The sequence below is a fragment of the Nipponia nippon genome, unplaced genomic scaffold, assembly GCF_047370975.1.
Source record: "Nipponia nippon isolate SJK-2023a ecotype South Korea unplaced genomic scaffold, ASM4737097v1 scaffold_1, whole genome shotgun sequence".
In the NCBI taxonomy this organism is placed as follows: domain Eukaryota; kingdom Metazoa; phylum Chordata; class Aves; order Pelecaniformes; family Threskiornithidae; genus Nipponia; species Nipponia nippon.
Window position 1 is genome coordinate 69676506 of NW_028262290.1, and position 22117 is coordinate 69698622.

The following is a 22117-nucleotide window of genomic DNA, read 5'->3' on the forward strand; positions in this document are numbered from 1 at the left end:
ATAAATTAATTCCTTCTGGGTTGTTCCGTTATACTTAAGCTTTAAATACACACATGTGTGCAAATACGTATTTGTATATATACATGCATATGCGTAGAGAGAGTGATGTGAATACATGCATGTTTCTTATAAACTATTTATGCTGGGTGTGAAGTAGCTCTTTATTTGAGTTAACATTCTTTCAATCCACCATTTCTAGGAAAAAAAAAAAAAAGAATCATAATCAGCTACAGCTTATTTCTCTTTCTTTGTTTCTGCTTCTGGCTAAAATATGCAAAAGCAAAACAACCAAAAAAAGATTAAAAAGTCCAATTCTTGTTTTTTATGATTTGCCCTCTTTTTCTTTATATCAGTAAACCATATCTTTACAGTCACGTTGGAAATCCACTTTGATTGGGCTCATAAAATCAGCTAACTAATCATTTTAATTTTTAGTAAAATAATGGGAATCCTGATAGAATATAATTTCAGAAAAGAAACGAACAATCATTTATTTCCCCCAAAGATAAATTGAGTGAATATAACTTACGGTTATAAAACAAGAATAATAGCTTCTTAGATTGCCCTTTAATCAATCATACACTTATTTTTCAAGAGGCTCATCTATTTTATTCCATGATTAATAATGTTCCAGCGCGAGAGCATTATTAGGTCCCAGCAGGGGAGATCCTGAATGCTTTTAGCTGCTTTGGAATGGTCAGTTGGGGTTCATTATGATCTGATATTGAACAATTTATAAAATCTTGTCTAAACATCTGCCAGCTCAGATAGGCCGATGTGTCTGAAGATGGGAAATTGCTGGACCAGTTGATATTGACAAACGGATCTCTCTCCAGTGGCTTTTTGTTCAGTGAAAATTAGTGGCCTCTTGCTCAGGTCTTGTTAGAAAGGGCATTTGAAAGTGATCTTAGATACTTCAGGCATCAGCCTTGGGAATGTTAACTGGATAAAGAGCTGTGCTAGTCTGGAGTCAGGAAATATGTTGTGATGATATTAAACAGGGGGAAAGGAAGCTGTTTTTCTTAAATACATACACACAATTCCCATGATCCATCTTCCCCTGCACACACCCCACACCCCCCCCCCCCCTTCGTATTTTACCCCTATGAAGACATCCAACTGATTGAGAAAATGCATGTGGTTTTCAGCTGATAGGGCAGAAATTAATATTGTAATTCTGGAAAACTCTGGGATCCATCTAGCTAAATATAAAACGCTGACGATCTTTGCAGCTGGAGGCCTACTCATCTTCTTATGTTGTTTGTAGAATGATGCTGCTTTGCTCCTGTAACATCCCGTTTTTCATTGAGGTAAAAGGCAATGGTATCTGCGTGCAGTGTGTAGTACAATTAGACAAACAGCTAAGAAGTAACCCAGTTTTTTTCCTCCAATTTAGCATAGGATGTAGATGCAAATATTTACTGTAATCATCCTCGACCGTCTTTACTGTGCACTTTAGGAAGATTGTACGGAGTGACTTTTTATGTCAGGGGAGACGCCTGAACTTTCTTTTCCCCACTCTTGCTCCTACTCCATTGCCCCCCACCACTGACGTTTTATGTTCCAGGTCTCTGTTGGACACAACGTGTACATTTCAGTTGGTAAAAACCAAAAGCTGTAGCAGAGATTAAAAAAGGCTAACGACATTCCTTTGATGTTTATACGCCCAAAGACTTATAAAAGATTTCCATAATTTACCCACCCTTGCTAGTATTTAGACCTGGATTTCTTTCTGGAAAGAAAAGTAGAAAGACTTGGAAAACTCGCTTTTAAGTCTTCACTATGTATGTAAAACCCAATGGACTTCTCATCGTCTGAGAAATTCATGAATGCTTCATGGAGGCAGATGGGCGACACCCAAATGATTTGGCAAATAAACTTATTTTTTAAACAAGAAATTAATGGGCAAGAACTGCATATTCAACCCCATTCGAGATTTAATAATCAAAATTGAAAGCAGGAGGAAAGTGTAGCCTTGCAAGATTGTTGGCACAAACAATGTGATTATTTCAGTATAGCAAGAAAGAGGCATGAACGATAAAATACATCACTTTGTGTAGGGTTTATTTCATAACGATGCTAATCAACCCGCTGGGATTCAAATCTCACACCCTTTTCTATATTTACTCCCTCTTCCCCCACCCCCTCCCCTCTTTTCCGTGCTCGTTTCGGAGCGGGAAAGACAAACCCTCCCCTCTTCGGGGCCAGAGGTTTCATTAGAGCTGATTTATTGAAATTCAGGCTTTAATCTCAGGTGGGATCCCGGAGGAATTGGCGCTGTCGTCAAATAGGAAGAGGGTCGCTTTCCACTTTGCACTTCCTGGGCTGCTTTTTTCCTCGCTCCCTGCAAATGTCAACATTTGTTCTCAATAAGAGAGTTATTGTTTCAGGAAAGCTGCTCACCAACTGCCTTTGAGAGCGGAAAAAAAGCGTCGCCCACCTTTGTTTGGTGGGAGACTGGGGGAAGGGATGGGGACGGAGGTAACACGCAGCCCAGGCCAGCAGCGGACAGACAGACAGACAGACAGACGCACGCGGGAATTGCTCCTGCACACCAGCTCGCTGCTGGAGGGGAACGGGCCCGGCGAAGGGGAAATAAGTTAATATAAAGCGCAATGGGCGTCTGCGTTTCTCTCCCCTGCCATTTGCATCTTGGGCACCGACGTGCTTAGCCCCCGTAGGGAGAGGGAGATTGCAGGAAAAAAAAAAGTAACAAAAAAACCCCAACAACAGAAAAAGAGGACTGCCTTCCCAAACGTCCACATGCGGAGGAGGTCTTCCAGGTTTTGGGGTGAAGGGTGATTTTCAGGTAAAGAAACAAATTGCAAGGTGCACCGTCTGATTTAGCCCTACCTGGCGGCACCCACTTCCCTAATGAGCCATCAATTACCTCCCGACAGGGGGGGCCGGCAGCCCCGCTGCGAGGACGGGGAGCGGCCCGGGGCCGGGGCCGGGCGGCCCGGAGCGGGGCGGAGCAGCCCGGCCCTGACCGCTCCGTCGCGGCCCCTCCGTGCCCAACCTCACGGGAAAAAAACTGCCAAACCTCTCGTCACTGGAAGTTTCTGCCTCCGTCACATGTTACATCTCACTTAAAGGCGGTTCAGACGCACCGCGCCGCTGAGGAACCGTGGCAGGGATGTAATCAATACCGGGAGGATTTTATTGCTTATTAACTTTTGCAAAAAAAGAAAAGAAAAAAAAAAAAGGCGGAATTTACTTATAGGTCGATTCGTTGCCTTCTGCATTCAGACATTTCTCGGGTGCTTGAGCAAACTTCTTACGATCTACTTAGTCGAAAAGAGCCTTTCCATTGTAGGAATTGAATAATGACGGTAAAAATATTGTTATTAACAGTAATGCTGCACATTAAGTAATATGATGTTCACCCCTTTGTTTTTAATCCAGTAACTAATAACTTAGGTATGTTTCCTGCTTCTAAAGAAATAAAAGCGGGGTTAAAAAAAAAAAAAAAAGTTAAGAAACAAAGGGATCCACGGTGAATATTCAAAGCACCCATGCATCTAATCCCTGATTATTACTCGGCGCCTCTGAAGCAGAGTCTTTATTAAAACTACCGAGGGAAAGCGCGATCGGCGGGGCACACGCTGGCGGAGAGGTGGCTCGGAGCTGCAGGGATCTGGAGGCAGGCGGGCTCTGGAGGCGCGTTTTACCTGTAAGCGCCCTGGCCGAGGTGACAGCCGGGCTCCCGCAATCTGGACCCGTGTCCCCCCCTCGCCTCCTCCCAGCCGTGACTCACGGGGGAATGTCACCATTTCACATCCAATCCGGGCCGAGCCGGCCGCATTTTCCCTGAGCAAAAGTAAGGGACGGAGGGACTCGGTCGCTCTGCCTCGGGGGCGGCCACTCGTTAACTTTACTCCTTTCGGGATTTGGGGACTCCAAAGGAAAGGGCCGGGAGAGGGGGGGGGGACACGGTCCGGTCACCCGGGCCCAGCCCTCCTCGGAAAGGCAGGAGCGCAGGCCGGCGGCGAAAGTCACTTCTGCTCCACCCGGGCTTGTGTCACCCGTGACGGGGGATTTCAAAATACTCCCGAATATGTGGAGGGAAAAAAAAAAAAAAAAAGAGAAAATTGTACTGCTCCTCGTACGGTGGCTGTGTGGATACTGTCGGTGCCCGGGCTCTAAAAATCGCCCATGAAAAAAATAATAAGTATGTGCATTTTTATAGCGAGATAAATTGACAATTTATTGTGTATAACTTCTGATCAATTATTAATCGTTAGTGTCAACAACAGGGTTATAATTACCTTCAGTTATTTAAAGGAATATTTATTTTTTCTTCTCTCTGATCTGGTAATTAGTTAATGCTCTGGAGTAATGAATTCAAAGCTGATTTGATAATGATTGAGACAGGTTTTTTTCCCTCTCTTTTGGCAACCCCCCTGGCGGAGTGGAGTGGGGGGAAGGAGGGAGATGTCTCCCCCCGTTTGCAGACGAGTCCATGTAAAGGCAAATCGCGGCGCGTTTCACTTTTCAGACCATAAATAACGATTCTGGGAGGAAAAGGGCGAAATTACAAACAAATAGAGCGCAGCTGGGATGAATAAGGCCGATCAAAGTTAGCGGAGGCCGACGCTTCCCGCAGCCGCAGCAGGTCTGAGTCCCATAAAGGTGCCAGCAACTCTTACCTCTCTCCCCGAGATCAAGGGCGAGGGCGAGCAGGACATTTTAACCCCCTGACATCTTTTCGCGAGCAGAGGAGAAAGAAAAGAAAAAAAGAGGGAAGGGGAAGGAAGGAGCTGAGTATTTCTCGTTTGGGGAGTCCTCGATGCCTTCACCATGGCACGGGGAAGGGGAGGGAGTGCTTTACCCGGAGCCCGCGAAGTCCCCCGCCCAGCCCGCGTAGGATGCGCGGGGGGCTGCGGGGGAGCGGCGCGGCGCAGCGCAGCGCAGCGCGGGGCTGGGCTCGGCTCCGCTCCTCGGAGCGGCAGAGGCGCAGCCCTGCGCGTTTAAACGACCCCGAACCCGGCTCAGCCCTGGGGATGGGGAAGCAAGAAATTATTATTACTTTTTTTTTTCCTCCCTCCTTGCGGGAGCTCGGCAGATCCTCATCGTGAAGAAGAGCAGCAAGAAGGGCAGCCCGCAGGGACTGTGGCTGCCGCCTTGCTCGCGGGTCTTGGGGCGTGGGTGACCGCCTCCTCCCCGGGCCTGGGAGCTGGCAGCCAAAGGCGAGGTAACCACTGAAAAGCCCCCCCTCCACTCCCCCATACACGCGTGTGGCGCTGAGCCGAGGTAGAAACTCCATCGTTGCCCCCTGCCCACCTCCCCCCCGCTTTCCTCCAGACCTCCACTTAATTTAGCGTCAGGCGAGGTCTCGGAGCTAAAAAGACTTTTCGTTTTTAGCGCGCTGGGGCTGATGTTACGGCAGATCTGCGTGAGATGGAATACGTGTTTATAATGTTATATGTAATGGTCATATGTTTTATATATAAAATGTTTCTTCCGTGCAACAAAACTGCAGTGGGAATTGCAGTGCAAAATGCAAGTTTTAAAATTAATTCATCCTGACAGGTTTGACATCGCCCGGCTCCCTTTTTCCTGCAACTCCGTCCGCAAATGAATGCCGCTTCCAGAGTGTATGTTTTAATTTGTCACATCAAGGCAATAAAAGGCAGCAATATATACTTAAGCCAGTTAACATTGTAATAACAGGTTTAAAGGAGCAATTAAATGGTAGTGAGTCGCATGTCTGACTTTCTATAGGCATTACCACATCAATGGTACCTTTTAGACTGACTATAACTTAGCATGATTGTCTCAATTAGTTTAGCTACATGATAGTTATTGTGAACTCTTTGTGAGTAATCAATGTTACGCAAGCTTATGGGAAGGAGTTTTTAATAGGGGTGAGCAGCAGCTAAGTAACATGGACCTCCTATTTCCAAAAAACACCTTTCTCTCTCTCTTCTTCCCCCCCCCCCCCCCCCCCTTCATTTCCTTCCGCCAACCCGAAGGAAAGGAACGGTAATTTATAGTCTTACAAATCTGTTTCCGAGATCGGTGTAGCTGAACGTAGATTTACAGGCAAATAACGACTTCTGCCGCGGCTGATAAACGCAACAGCCGCTTCAGTTCAGCACGGATGGCGAGGCGCCCCTGCCACGCTTCTCCATTTTTTTTAGTGGCGTGTGTCGTGGCTGTTCATTGTCACGATTCAGCCCCGAGCCACAAATAACCTTGAGGGATGCTCACATCAAATGACACGTGTGTACGTAGCACTTAACGGGCGCCTAAGTTTCCCCTTTGCTGACACCGGAGCCGGTCCGAGTCGGCGAGCTGCGGAGAGAGACCCGCGTGTGCGTGTAAACCAGAAACGGGTGTGTGTGTGTGCGTGTGCGTGTCCGAGCAAGGGGCAGAGGGAGGAATGACTGCAAAGGCGGGTTATAAACACGATAGAATGCCGAGGGAAAGGTCCTGCCGGAGCAACCGGCCGTTTAGTAACTTGTTAATTCTTCTCCACCTACAGACTCTCTCATTAAATACCGAGCCACGGGTGGCTAATGTAAAATACAGAGGGCTGCAAATTTAGTGGGAGTTGCGTGAACTGCTTCAAAACACTAACAAGTTTGTAATGTTTTCTGTCACGGGGGAACAAAAAAGAGCGAGAGAGCGTGTACCATTAAAATTTAAGATAAACAAGATGCAGGGATATTTCTGTTGGTGAAGTTATTCTCATTAGTCCTAATAATGTCTCACCATTAGACAAGGCTGGAGTCAGCCTCAGTCTCAAGATTTCAGATCTGCAAGCTTTTTTTTTTTTTTTTTTTTTTTTGCATACACATTACATTTCTGTCATGCTTTGCAGCAGAACACGATATCCCCAAAGAACCCAAAGAAGAAAAAAAATACTCTGACAGCAACCATTAGTTAAGAGTGCAATGAATAAACCCCTTGCACAAGAGTATCAGGACTAATTAAGATTCTGTTTAGCAGCCCTGGATGGAATGTTAATGTAGCTTTGACTAACTGGGAATAGCAGGGGGAAAAACTGCATTTTAAGAGGAATGCTGGGGTGATAACATCTCTCACTTCTTCTGTCCAAGGTCTGCCCAAGCCTGTTACAAAGTCATTATCTCAAATTACTCCTGTACTTCATTTTTAGAGGGTTTGGGCAAGATCCCCTGGCGTTGAAGCGCTGCCTAGAGCCTCACAAAGCCAATACTCTCTAAGGGGATAAAGGCTGAATCAACCCACTATCTCTACCTTCGAGAGTTTGCTGGTACCAGTTCCTTGGACAAATACAGCCAGGATTCTGGAGGCAGATTAGGATCTATTGCTGGCGTCTCCTTGCAAATCCCTAAAGGGGTTTTGACCCTTTGAAGTTTCGTCTATTTTGCTTACACAGAAGTTTACATGATTAAGTCAGGATTTTACAAGGCTCAACAAGGCAAATTTAGTCACCTCGGAACACTCAACACCAAAAAAAAAAGGAAAATATCCAGTTGTCCTGCTACTCGTTCAGCTCCAGAAATACTAGCATACTGTGATATTTACAATGATGAGTTTAATAAAGGAGAAAAATATCTGCAAGACTGCTTCAGCAGGGGACGGTAAAAAATCTCCTTCCCCCACGGAGTTGTATTATTATTATTATTATTATTATTATTATTATTATTATTATTATTATTATTATTATTATTATTATTATCCTGTGATATAGTAATTCCCCTGCCCCGTTCCCAATGATCGTAAATGCAGCTATGTTTCTCAGAGAGTGGATAAAATTTCCCGAAGTCCTTTCCAGTTTTTCTAACATTTCCAGCCTGCCTTCACTCCCCCTTATCCAGGCAGTTGCGTTTTTTCACCGTCGAGCAATAAGCCCGCCTAATCCTTCTCTCTGAAGTAAACTTTTGCAAACGCTTTACTTGCCAAAAGCAGCCTCGCATAATGCAAATCTTTGCTTGGAAGCAGAGGGCTGGGAATTGACAGCGTAAACAGGAGAGGAGGAGCAGAGCTCTTTCTCGGGGAATAGCTACCTATTTAAAGAAGTCCCCTGCAATCAGAGCAGGAGGGCTGTAGCTAGAGACTGCGGTTGCATCTGGCCCACCATACTTGCATGCCTGTTGTGGAATACAATCACTGTCTTTCTTTTTCCTCTCTCTTTCTCTCTTGCTCCCTTTCTCTCTTCCTCTCTCCCACCAGAGGGAAGATTGCTCTGCGGACAGATTACTGCTGCAGTGTTATTTTCTATAAAGGAAGGAATGAGCCATTCAGGCTCTGAATAATAATAATTATTATTAATATTAATTAATAAATAATAATAATAATAATGATACGATAAATAAATAAGTAAACAGACCTGGCAGGCTGGAAAGTTTCTGTAGCTGGATCAGTGAGTTGCAGGGACAACAAGGGCAATCAAGCGAGCTGCAGATTTCTCTTCCTCAATTGATTTATAATTGATGAATGGATTTTCTTGTGCAGCTGCAGCGTGGTTAAAAACTATTGAAGAGGTAGGTGTCCTGGGAGGTGTTATTTTGTAAGGGAGACAGTTAGGAGTAACTGGGTGCGTTTATCAGCAGGAGATCTGAGCAAGCAACATGATTACATTAGCTGTTAGTGGCTAGGATTCAACTTTCCATAGGCCTCCAGCACCTGCAGTCTCGTAGGTGACTCACATGGAAATGGGTTCCTGCCCGCTGCCCGGCTGCCAGCCACATCGGAGCATTGATCTGGCACAGAGCTCCCTATTGATTTTGGCAAAGAGCGCTGCGCCCAGCTCAACGGCATGCCGCTGCCGTTCTGGCAGAAATTGGTCAGGTCTGGTTTTGCAAAAGAAAGGGGAGCAGTATCTTGCACCATTTCTCTCTCTTACACATTTTAAGGAAGTGGAAGGGATTTTCATGCCCTTTAAGACTGGCATATTTCCTATTTTTGCTATGACTTTTCCCCCTCCCTGTAGGGATGTACCTGGTAGTTAAAGCATTTGCAGCGTGTCTTAAAAAGAGAGAAGCTTTAAAATGGGTGCCAAGAGATGTGCAAAGCTCTTATCATGCCTCTGGATCATGGGTGTTTACCACAGGTCTAGATGAACTTTAGGACCTGTTGCCTGAGTGGGGGGCTTTCCATATGGTCCGAATTCACACTGTAAACCATCTGGCCTTCAGTGTGGTACCTTGTTTTTGTGTTTCTCTTTGGGGAAAAAAAAAGTCTTCAGAAAGGACAGGCCTCCAGGCATCAGGACCTCCTTGCACCCTTTGTAAAGGGGCTCAGGGCTATATTCAAGAAAGGGACAAGACGTAAATGGAATAGAAAAGTCTTATTCAGCTTCTTATCCTTGAGATCACTCGGCTTCAGGATTGTGCTCTTTTTTGACCTTAAACTCACCCAAGAAATCATGTGCTGTCTTTCCTATGTCTAGAAAGGCTTCAGCCTTCCCAAAGGTGAGGAGATCGTGAGGAGATGTTTGGGATGCTGACCCCAACTTCCCCCCAGCTCACATCCTTGAAGGGCTCAGGCTGGTACACCCTCCCCAAACAGGCCTAAAACCCCAGCTGCTTGCAGGAGGTGGTCATCGTTGCCTTCTCCAATGCACTTGAGATGGAGTTGTTCCTGCTGGTGACCACACAGCACAAACCCGACACGAAACCTTTGGAGCAGGGACAGACACCTATACTCAGCAGAGTGACTTAACCTTTAGGCAACTCAACCACGTGCCCACACTATCTCTCGCGCCCTGGCGCCGTGTCCCTTGCCTCCTTTTTCTACACAGCTGCAGCAGGGGAGGGGGAGCAAGACTCCCTCCTTTCCCCCTTCTTCACCTCTCTGTGAGAGAGGGGGCAGAGAGACTTTCCCATAGAGGCAGGCTCCAGCATATGGACATTAGCTTCCCTGAGTTTTGAGTCATGTGTGCCTGTGGCGGGAGCAGATTTAAGCCACATTTTGCCACTTTTTCTATTTTCTATTGAACAGCTGCACACAGGTGAGGTAGCTCCTTGCCCAGGGAGAGGGCTGCTCTGGATGCAGCCCCCCCCGCAGGCAGGGAGCTGGGGTGGGCAGCTGCCAAAACATAGGTAAGGCTCAGTCCCTCTGATGGGTGGTGAGAGGGAGCATGCGGAGGAAGCTAGGGGATTTAATTCCTCTTTTTTTCTTCCTGCTTGCTCTTCTACTGGGTGGGAAGAATCTTATTCTCAGCACACGTTTCTTCCGGGAAAAAAACCAAACAAACCAACCCAAAACCTCCAGCACCGTGCTCAGCTCTATCTGTTTCTACAGATCATGAGAATTTTTTTTTTTTGGTGGGTTTTCATTTGTGTTCTGATTTTTGAACTTCTTTCGCACCAAATTTTGCACTGTATGTTTGGGAGAGAGGGATTAATTTATAAAATAATGAAATGTGGAATACTTATCTCATTACTCAGTTCCAGGATCTGGGGTTTTGAAGTAAAAAAACCCAACCAAACAAGTATGAGATTTCCCTTAAAACACTGAAATCTCACTTGACTTTAAAATATTATTATTGTCAGCAGTGACTACATAATTACATTTCCATTTCTCCATGTTTAGTCGGTGTTAATGTCTGTAAGCTAGATCTTCTTGCTTCATTGGCCCACATACATTTTTTAAATTGTCATTAGAGCTGCAAAATGTGGTTATGGAGGAATAAAAATCTACCTCCTTTGGATTTTTTTCATAGTAAATCATTTGAATTGCAGAATATTATTGGCAAACATGTAAGAACACATCATTTAGCTTTCTTATACTGAATTTGGAAAGCTGGTCATTATAAATAAATTGTTTATATTTTTTTACAACAGTTACAAAAACCAGTTACAGAAAACAGTTATGAAAAACAGTGACAAAAAACAGTTACAAAAAGTTCCACTATGTGCAGAATCCTCCAAACCGCCTTTGTGCAAAGCCCCTTCTGAATTACAAACACACGTAATTCTACTTCAGCTGACTTTAACGGGAGTTAAATACCCGAGAAGCAGCTTTAAAATGAACTTTTCTTTATCTATAATAGTAGGAATGAAATTATAGTCCTGCAATTGACATAACAGGAAAAAATATTTACACAAACTAAGAAACAGAAAAAGCTACTCAGTTAAAAGCACAACTTTTCGGATGTTTTAGAGGACTAGAAACAATAAAAATGTCTGTGGAAATATGGTCCATAATATCCTTGAAAAATCCATACAGCTGAGTCCAATTTCTGTTATTGAATCCAGTCCTAAAAAAAAGTGGTCAAGTTGAACTATTCATCTTTAAGTTATTTTAATGTAGTGTGCATATAAGCTTATTTTTATTAATGGAGTAGTTTTGTGATTCTGAAGATAATAAGTCACAGTGTAAATCCATAGTAAACTTGTTTTCAAGCTAATGAAAGGATTGGACAGCAGATGAATCTGTATATTTTGTCTCCGTATTTTTTTCCTTTTATTTTATTCTAATCCCTTCTATAATGCCTGAGAATATTAAGTGTGAATGCATTAGGTGCCTGTGTGAGTCAGTGGGAATTATGGCTTCAGTCATCTTCTTCCATTTGCTTCCATTATCACACTGTCATTAGAATATTATAATGTGAACGTATATAATGAATATGCAGTAAAAAAATCACTTGTAAGAAACAGCCACTTTTAAAATATGTCAAATCACTCATCAATACTGAGAAAACAGTTTCTATCATTTTCCTGTTGTGAATTAGCTACTTTTGCATTTAAAGAGAATAAAAGAGTATGCCAGTTCTAAAATGCAGAATCTAAAATGCACAGATTGAATGCAAGCCTATTTAATTAAACAGAAGAATCATTATCTGGGAAATGCCATCTTTTTAGCGGAAAATTGCTGCCATGGATATTCACCTTTGTACAGAATGAAGTCCAGTGGAAAAAAGCCTGTGTGGTCATATAAATAATTACTTTATTGTAAATCATATGCATAAGAGGACAAAATTAAGATCCCACAGCCGTTATTTATGTGATATCCACACTTCCAACTGCTTAAATTTAATGGCTAAATAAGTTAAATACATTTTTTGAAAACTTTTTGAAATTTTTTTATACTGTAATACATAGGATTCCCTGAGTTGGGTCATGTAGTGGAGGACCAAAATCCAGGTGCCTCTGGAGCCCAAGACTGTGATGATCATGTCCCCAAGGCACACTGGGCATATGACAAGGAAGGCTATTGTCCTGAGCTGGAGCTGGGGACGTTCAGGGATTTTCTTGCAGAAATCTGCTGTGAGGCACTCCTCTATCTCCAGCTCCATGCCATAGCTTCTCCCCCAGTCTGTGATTCCAGATGCAGCTGGTTAGTAGATCATAGATCAGGTCAGGCAACTGCATTTGATGTGTGGGGGTCATATGTAAGACCCATATGTAAGAGAGAAGGAGGTGGGGGAGAGAGAGAGAGAGAGAAAATAGCACTGCCTTGCAAATGTGCGAGGCACAAGCACAGTAAAAGGAAGATGTGTTGGGAATCAAAGGGTATTAAATGTGTGAGATCAGATATTTCCCTATGTATGTTATTTCCACATTTTTTTAAAAAAGATAAAAATAAGTTGTGCTGCAATTACCTCTTACCATTTATTATCATCAGTAAGAATCCAGCATTTTCTGTATACACCTCATCAACAGAACTGAATGACCACTATATTAGGTAGTGTCGGGCGGAGGAGCTAGAACTGTGCTGGCTGCTGTGAGCTCAGCCTAACCACCTTCTTTTCACCTCAGCTGCCGAAGCCATCAGATATTTCTGGAACAGCATCTACTGGTGGTAGAGAAAGACTTCTTGTTTCTTTTCAAGACTTAGCCATCACAGCAATTAGTTGATGTAGGGAGTAAAGAAGGGCAGCTCTTGTGACCTAGATTGAAGCTGGGAAAGTAAATACCTAATATTTAGAACACTCTCAAGAGAAATGTGGTGTGTTTATACGTAGGAGAGAGGAGGAAGAAACCACATTTCTACCAAAATCAGAGCTTTATAATGTTCAGCCAGGATTTGTCTACATCCTGAGATGCAGCTATCAACTTGTAATATATGTTGGCAACGTCCAGGTTAAAGAAAAACTATATATTTGTAAAATACATTTTACCTTGAAAGTGTGACATCACATTACTATAGCTCTACAGAATTACATGTTAAACATATTAATCTCTTTAAATATGCTAATAATCCATGAATCAATACATAAGGATCTATGAGTTGACTTTAAGGGAATACGGTCGCCTTTATCTAAGAATGTAAACACATTTAGAGGTATAATAGATAAACCATGATGAGGTTAGGCTTTCCATCAATTCATTTAAGATTTATGCATGCAACTGTTGTTATACTCTGTAAGATTCTCCTACACAAACCCCTTGAAGGGAAACCAAAATCTTAAGATAAAACAATGAAGATATTCCTTATCCAACTATTCAGATTTTATTGCCATGTATAAAGAGAATGGTATAGACTTCACAGTAATTTGAGAAAAAGTCCTTCCAAATAAGTTTTTTTTTTTTTTGCCTAAGTTGTCAATAAATCAATCTTTGCAGTGGTAAATAACTATGTGCAGTGGGATTTCAACAAGTGCATTCAAGATATGACCTTGAAGAGGAACCTGGAACACTGTAAGGTGTTCAAGCCATTTTCATCTCAGAACTCTAAGTTCATTTACATTTTTACATGAGTATTAAGTATATCTTGGGTGAAAATAGTCACTGATGTTACTCAAAAGAGGCTGATGAATTTACTGAGAAGAATTTGGCCCGATGAGTTTAATGGGAATTTAACATGAGAAACAGATCATGTGTTTGATGTGATTGCATACAAATGCAGGTAAACAGGAAAAACTTTGAAATGCGTGAGAAATAACAATGCTAGCAGATGGTTAAAAACAGATAACACTCAAAATTGAATACTTATATGTATATATATGCTACAGATGGAGCTGGAAATGAGATCCCTATTTAAAGATGGATAGTATTTTCTTATGTAAGATTCTGGTGTGTTTCTTATTGTTAGATGTAATCATTCAGACAAGAATTTTTACGACTGATGCCTGCCTCATACTGTGTGTCTTGCTTTTATATAAAAAGAAAGCTTCAGGAAAACAGTTTAACTGTTTCCAGGAATGATAGGGAGAAATGATTTGGTTTGCTAATGTTAAAAATCTGTGTGACCTTACTGAATAAACTGCTTTACAGTAAATGATGTAAATTTAGGAAGGAGGATATCTTCAGGCCAGAAAGAGGTGCATTTTTTTGCTTTCCCTATAAAAACACACCCATTTGGCAGAGTTATCATTGGGTATACTTGATATAATAGCTTATAGTTTAATTCTTTGTAGATTTAATCTGTAGTGTGCATGTTCAGGGCTGGCAATCTCAGACCAGAGCTAAGCATGTGATTCCCTGTAATTGTTCCTCTTATGTGCCTCAGTAACTCTAGAGGTGAGGGCAAGAAGACTGTCTTTTTTATGCTCTCATTTCTCCTTCATTGCCATCCATATCACTTCAGGGCAGTCTGAAGAAGGACAGATTAATCAGCCTTGAATAAAAGTCTGAGTGGGAAGCAGAGCTGGGACAGGGGCACGTATCTGCAGGACTTAGGAACTGAAGGAGGTGGCAACAGGCTCTGGAAGAGGTCAGGGACAAGGTCAGGTGGTAGAAACAAAAGAAAATCGGAAGAGAGGTGAAAACATCTTGTGCAGAGGAAAAGATAGGTGTAAAATAAGACAGGTTAGAAAAGACCATAAAAGGTCTATAGCCACTAAAATGCACCATCTTCCAGAACCTGGGGTAGGACCCAGGATTTCTGTTTTTCAGGGTTCCTCTGCTACTTACTAAATAACTGGGACATCACTGGTAGCATAAACCTCTTATTCTTCATAGCAGTGGGTCCACAATCACAGCTGATTATTCCCTTGTCTCAGGTGATAAACTTCTGCTGGAATACAAATTCCAGCGCCGTGGTCCACAATGTGAGAATTGGAAAGATTTCATATGATTAACATTTTTGTCAGACTAAGAAATGAAGAAGTGATTATCTTTTTTCTTCCCTAGGCCCTGCATCATCCCACTCGTTTGTCTGCTGGATAGACAGATCTCTGAGAACAAGGCACTGTTTCAAAAAACAGCCTTTACTTGTGGATTTCCTAACTTTTTAGCATTTGGCCTTGCAGCCCTCAATGTTTTGTTTAAACTTGATTCTTGAATCCAGCAAGTGATAGAAAAAAATGACACAACTGGGTTTTTTGTCACTCATCATCCATATTATGACTCTTTATATATATGTGTGTGTGTGTGTGTATGTACACTTATATGTGCTTTATATATGCGTATATATGTTGTTACGTGTTCTCTCTTTTCATATGTCTTTTTGTGGGCTGAAGATGGAATAAAGAGTAGCAGAGAGTTATATAATCCTATAAACAGTTACTCTGGTGAAGTAATTTACCTTATTTGAGAGAGGAATGCCAAATCTAGCATGAGAATTTGTGACATTGATGTTATTCATATGTGAGAGTTTCTAGGATTGCAGCTATTGACTGTAGCTATTTAGAGACTTTCTGTTTCTTCCAGCAGTGTTAGTGCTACAGTATGCTGTAACTAACTGATTGCAGCAAGGCTCCATGCTAAATTTATATACACAGAGCTCCCATATCTGTCCAAAAATGTATGCAGATAGCTAGTGTCAATGCAGGCACCGAGCCATTTGTAAGTTTAAAGTTACTGGTTTACATTAATATTTGCAGGATTTGAGCCTTGGTTATTTTGTTGTCTTCCTAAGTGGGAAAGGGATATGGACAAGTCAGGGCTAAACTGCCAGATGTGTTAGTCCTGCCAAAGCATTTGTAGTGTATCTAATGCTTTCCTTGAGCCAGTTGGTCAGTCAGTCAGTGATTCTCCCCCAAAAAATTACTCCTAGGAAGGAAAACAAACGTAAGAATTGAGCAGCAGAAAGGGTATGTAAGAGATGAATATACTTTTCTCTTTCTTCCTTGCAGCTACTCCAGAGAAAAAAGACATGACATAACACATATAAAGTAACAAATACCTAACCCTTGATGCCATCCAAGAAGTAACAAAATGGAAAAACAGGACATCATATGAAGGAAAATTTTAAGGATCTCTCAGTTCTCAGCTATGCAGAACAATAATCACACCAGCAAGAATGCAGACCTCTGGTTTCCATGTATGTATACATATATCCCCATTTCTCCTGGTATTGTACATACACGTGTGCGCATGTGTGAACACACACAATTCTCTCTTGTATAATGGAGATGGTTACTTATGCACATCTGCAGGAAAATTTGACCACAGATGCTTTATTTCAGAATGTTTGGTAATCTTTGGTTAGTATTTATGATACCAAAAGAGTTATTTCAAAACATTTTTGCAATGGTCAACCAACAGTGCTAAAAAAAGTGTACTATGCCATATAAAACCTGTCAATCTAGGATAATTTAGCTATCAGATTAGGAGAGCATCATTATCTAAAAATAATGCCATTTTCATGAAGGCAATTCAAACTTCCTTGAATAGGCCTGAGGCCGGTACTTTCTGTGTCTTTACAGTTAAAAATTTCTCACTTTAATGTGGTCCTGTCTTGCCAGTAGCCATGTGTTGTGCTTCTTTGACACCGTATAATAAGGTTTCATATGTTTCTAAAAATGATAAAATGTTGTCTGGATATGGGAAAGATTGAGGAAATAAGCAAGACAAATTTAGGGATAGTTCCTCTGCCTTATTGACTGATTCATTGTGCTACACAGGACGGTGACGTCAGCTGCTTATGTCCTTTATGACTTTGTCTCAGACAGGGACTGAGGCACTGGAGTACGCTGAAGGAGCTCTGTTCTGTTATGCCCTGCTGTTTACCACCACTTTACATCAGGACATGTAGCATCTGAGGGTGAAGCTGGCTACTGCTGGCTGGAGATGTCTTTCTTTCCACTGAAGTCACAGGGAAAGAGCAGTCTTAGGCTGAGCAAATCCCACGCTTGTGAAAGAATTGTGCTCAGGTTTGGCTCTAAGCAGGCAGTATTTTGTTTGGTAGCATTAAAAACAAATGAAAAAGGCCACAGAAAGCCAAACTGCGTAGGACTTCACACTAGAAATTCGGAGGATTTCTTCAGGATGCCTGAGGACATCCATATGGGCTGATGGAGGTCCACAGAGAATTCAGTTTTGTCTTCCCAAGACTAAGGAGCTTGTGCCTGACGTGGGGAACTGGGGGCCAGCTCCGGGAGCCAGGCATGCAGATCCTGCTCCATCCGGAGGGATGGGGCAGTTGTGGCTGCATCATCTGTTTGCAGCAGTGTCGTGCTCGGTTTCACTTTCACCCTCCCAAGTGCATTCCTCTAGCAATCCCCTGCCCAGGCAGCTGTTTATTTTGATTTTGTCTATAAGCCAGCCCTAAAAAAAAAAAACCAACCAAAGACAATTATTAAAATGATAGATAATGTCTCATAAAGGTCCACTATAATAATTTGTTTCAATATCTCTAGATTTTATAGGTTCTTCTTTATAGACATTAGTAGTGTTTTACACAACAGGTTTTCAAAGGTCAGAGTGAGTATTGTGGATGTTTAGGTTGTATTGTTATGAAAGTCCCTTAAAGGCAAAAATGAAAATTAACAGGAGCTAAGCAATGCATAAAAAACCTTAAACATAATACTGCTAGAAAGTGTCTTAAATACCACCAAAATCCTGGGAACCTTGAGAAATACAAAAGGAAAAAAAATAGGATCAATTAGATACAGTATTTTGTGCTTTTCCCCTGGAACTTGTTGACACTCGTATTTTTGAGTTACTTTTACAGTCTGCTTTATTACTGATAGAACTGGGTTCTTCACTGTTTCAGGTTAAGCAATAAACCCCTACCAAACCCAGTGGCATAATGTGCAGTAGCTAAATGTGACACTTCTTTAGACTTTTGTCAATTGATTAAATCAAGTGGGTTGTGCTGGTTTGCAGACCTTACCAAAAGTTCACTGAAATTGTCAGGAAATCTCCCTTTTATGTAATTGAGATGTGTATGAAGTTGTAAGTGGGGGTATTTTTTCATGTTTAAAAATGTTTGATAAGAATTTATGCCGTGGCTTTTCAAACCCTTTCTTGGCTCTAGAAGATGAAGTGGCTAATGTCTTGAGCATTTCTACTATTCAGGATGGACAATATACTCAATCAAATTAACCTGTTTTACTTGTCAATGATAGGTAAAGATATTTATGCATGCTATTATTTTTTGAGATTGCTTGTTAAATAATTTTAAGAATGCCTTTAAACAATAACCTGAACACAAATGTGATTATTCAGTATATTGTTTGATAGAATTAAATTCTTATCAGAACCATGTGACTGAACATCAAAGCGACTTGACAACACTTTTGGTATTTTAGTTGAACTCAGTTTACCTGAGGGTTTTTGTTGTTGTTTTTCATTTCTTTGTTTGGTTTCTCCCCCCCTTTTTTTTTTCCTGCAAAAGAATGACAAGTCTAGTTTGATCATTTGGCCAAAAATATTTACTTCATGGATTACATTATGAATTGATTATACCTGTAACTAAAGAGGGAGGGTGAATTCCCAGAAAGTTAGTATTTCTTGTTAAGCAAATCTGGAATATAGATCAACTGCAAGTACCAAACATGATGAAAGTGAATATGGAATTTCTTATGTCTCCTCTAGTAAAACATAAACAGATGCAAAATGTCCAACATCATATTATTGGTCACTTTTTGATGCCTATTGTTATACTTAAACTTCCAAAATACGGATGAGTTTCCTGTATACTCAGAATTCTACATTGTGCAGCTTCAACATTTTGCCTTGAAGAACTTTCTTTAACCTACAACCACTTTGGAATAACCCTTTGAGCTTTATATTTGTCGTGGTTTAACCCCAGCCAGCAGCTAAGCACCACACAGCCACTCGCTCACTCACCCCCTGGTGGGATGGGGGAGAGAATCAGAAGAGAAAAAGTGAGAAAACTCATGGGTCGAGATAAAGACAGTTTAATAAGTAAAGCAAAAGCCGCCCACGCAAGCAAAGCAAAACAAGGAGTTCATTCACTACTTCCCATGGGCAGGCAGGTGTTCAGCCATCTCCAGAAAAGCAGGGCTCCATCACGCCTAATGGTTACTTGGGAAGACAAACGCCATCACTCTGAACATCCCCCCCTTCCTTCTTCTTACCCCAGCTTTTTATGCTGAGCATGATGTCATATGGTATGGAATATCCCTTTGGTCAGTTGGGGTCAGCTGTCCCAGCTGTGTCCCCTCCCAACTTCTTGTGCACCCCCAGCCTCCTCGCTGGTGGGGTGGTGTGAGAAGCAAAAAAGGCCTTGATTCTGTGTAAGCACTGCTCAGCAATAGTGAAAACACTGTTTTTGTTGTATTATCAACACTATTTTCAGCACAAATCCAAAACATAGCCCCATACTAACTACTGTGAAGAAAATTAACTCTACTCCAGCCAAAACCGGCACAATATTCATTACAGTAGAACATTAAGAAGGTCCTGACAGCAGGATAAATTCACTCAGCTTATTTATTTAGCTTAGCCATTTGTATGTATATGGTTGAGGTGAGACATCGAAAATAAATCAGTTAATTTGTGCCTTGATTTAGTGTCTTGTAATAATAATAACAACAAAAAATAGAACCTTGTAAGAATTTTCTCTGCAAATTGAACTTTTGAATAAGTTTATTCCCTAGCTAAATCTCACTTAGACAGTGGCCTTCATTTCAGGACAACCATCTTTCAGAAATCCACACAGGAATATTAGTCTTATTTCCTTTAATCACCAAATCCTAACAACTAAGTATTCACTTCATTAAAGGCACTCAAAAATTCTGGCCAGCTGTTTCCTGCCACTTGGCTGAGGACAAGGTGGAGAAAGACAAGCAATTCAATCCTTGGTAACTCTCAGTTGTGTTCAACGTAATTCTGCCACATAATTATACTTTCATCATTTTATTCTTAAACTAGAATCTGAATCCAAGGTGGGTTCAGTGACTTATGGGCTTAAATTTTGACATGTTAAATTCATGTTGTACACATGAAAATTTCCAGAGATTTTAGTAACCATCTCAGACTAATTCTTTGTTTTGTCAACTGTGCTTTCTTTTCCTTTTTTTTTTTTTTTAAGGCATTTTAAATTACAGTAGCAAATGGATTGAAGAGGGAGGTATAATTAACATACTAGTTGTATATACAAATGACTGATTAGTTACTTGCTCTGTTCCTGGAAAACTGTTTCCTGTTCTGGTTCAAATACAAAATTCTGGAAAATTAGGAACTCTTTGTCAAAGATCAAGGTGACTACAGTATGGTGTTTTTAAAGCTGGTAGTAATTTTTATGCACTGAAGGTAAAAAGAAACACTGATTACAACTGAAGAGTGACTTAAAAAAATATATATTTGATTGTATAAACTGGCAGGCCTGTTGCCTGTGAAAGTAAGTGCTAAGATATCAAATCATAAATCCATATTCCAAGGCCAGAATCTAAGCAGACATAAATCAGTGAAGTTATACAGACTTCAGCTAAGCTGTGCTTATTTATACAGCTGGTTCTGGCTATTAGGTGCTGCAAAAATGGCAAAGTTATCCAATTTGGTCGTAATTCAGGAGAACTCTTGGAGAAAGATGTGCTTGTCCCTGGAAACAGAATTTAGTGTTCTGTACAGCCCATGGGGAAGATTAGGTATGTCAGGATGGGATCAAACCCCATCCAGCAGCCCAGGAAATGCTGAGCAGGGCTGTGTGAAATCCTGCCCCTCCCTGGGGTGCAAGCAATCCAGCCCAGGCATCTGCACCCACTTGTGCACTGCAGATTTGTGTCCTCTCTCCAGTATAAGGCTGCTGCTGATTTTCTTTGGAAGAATGAGAAGGACACAGTCTTTTCAATATAGGAAATCACCTGCCCAACAGCCTAACAGCTGCAGAGCTGGCAAATTTTTGCAAATTTTGTTCTGTCCTCTGTGTAGCTCCTGTCCCACTTCAGTGTCCTAAACCCTTGAGCTAAGGGAGTGGGATGTACAGAGCTGTATAAACTATTCCCTCTACATAGGCTAATTAATGTGATAAAGTGCATTCATTTTCCCTTGCCCTGGGGTTTTAAATCAAGGCACAGCTTCTCATGATGCTGTAGGCAGCTTGATTTTATTAGTGCTTCTTGGGCATACTCTATGGGTTGTGATCTGAGTCAGGCAGCTCAGCCAGTAGGGACTCATTCAAGGAGCAAGAAATACCAAGAACTTACTAGACAGAGTGTCTCAGGGGAGTCAGACCTTATTTGGGATTCCCACCAGGCTGGTAAACAAGGTGCCCAGCTCCTTAACCCAGCTCAAACTAGAGCAAATCTGAGCACTGTAAGGTTCATATTGCCTTCAAAGCTAGGCAGCAGCCAAGGAGAAGTTTTTGGATACTAATTTTGGACTTAAATTTGGCCTAAAGTCCACTTCAGGTGTTGTGCTCCTGATGATTGGTTTGCTCCTCTAAACACTTGCCCTCAAAAGGTCTTCAGCATGTGTTTGTAAGTTAGGCATAAAGCTTAGATGTTGTCTTTGAACAAGGATGCTTTACTCGACTTGGTAAGTGTGACCAGTTACAGCTCTAGGTAAGGATCTTAGAAAGTAATGTACTGATTTCCTCCTGATGCACTTTGTAAAATATGCGGTCTCATCTGCTTTTTAGCTTTCTGTATAAAATACTTGGAGTTGCTTTGCTTTTGACTACACAGTTTTTGAGAAAGTTTTTCTATTATTCAAATAATATTCAAATTCTATTTGTTTTTCTCTGTTATATGGTGGAGACAGAAATTGTAGCACAATGCTTACACAAAAATTTGTAAGTAAGAAAAATGAAGAGAAGAAAAGTAGGTAGGTGGTAGTCTGGCAATACTGCATAGACATTTGTTTCTCTGTCGCGGTTACTGAGCTTATACTTACCTGTTTGCAGTAAAGGTGAGCATCATGGGGAAACGAAATAGTATTTGCTCAATGTTTCTTTTCTCCTTCAAATCCCATTGTAACAGCGTAGTTTTTCCTGTTACTGCTGTTCATTTAATCAGTAACTTCATCTCAATGGGCTTTCATGCCCTGAAGAGATATATGGGCTTACAAGGATCAGATGGTGTAGGGATATAAAACTAGGAGGCTTG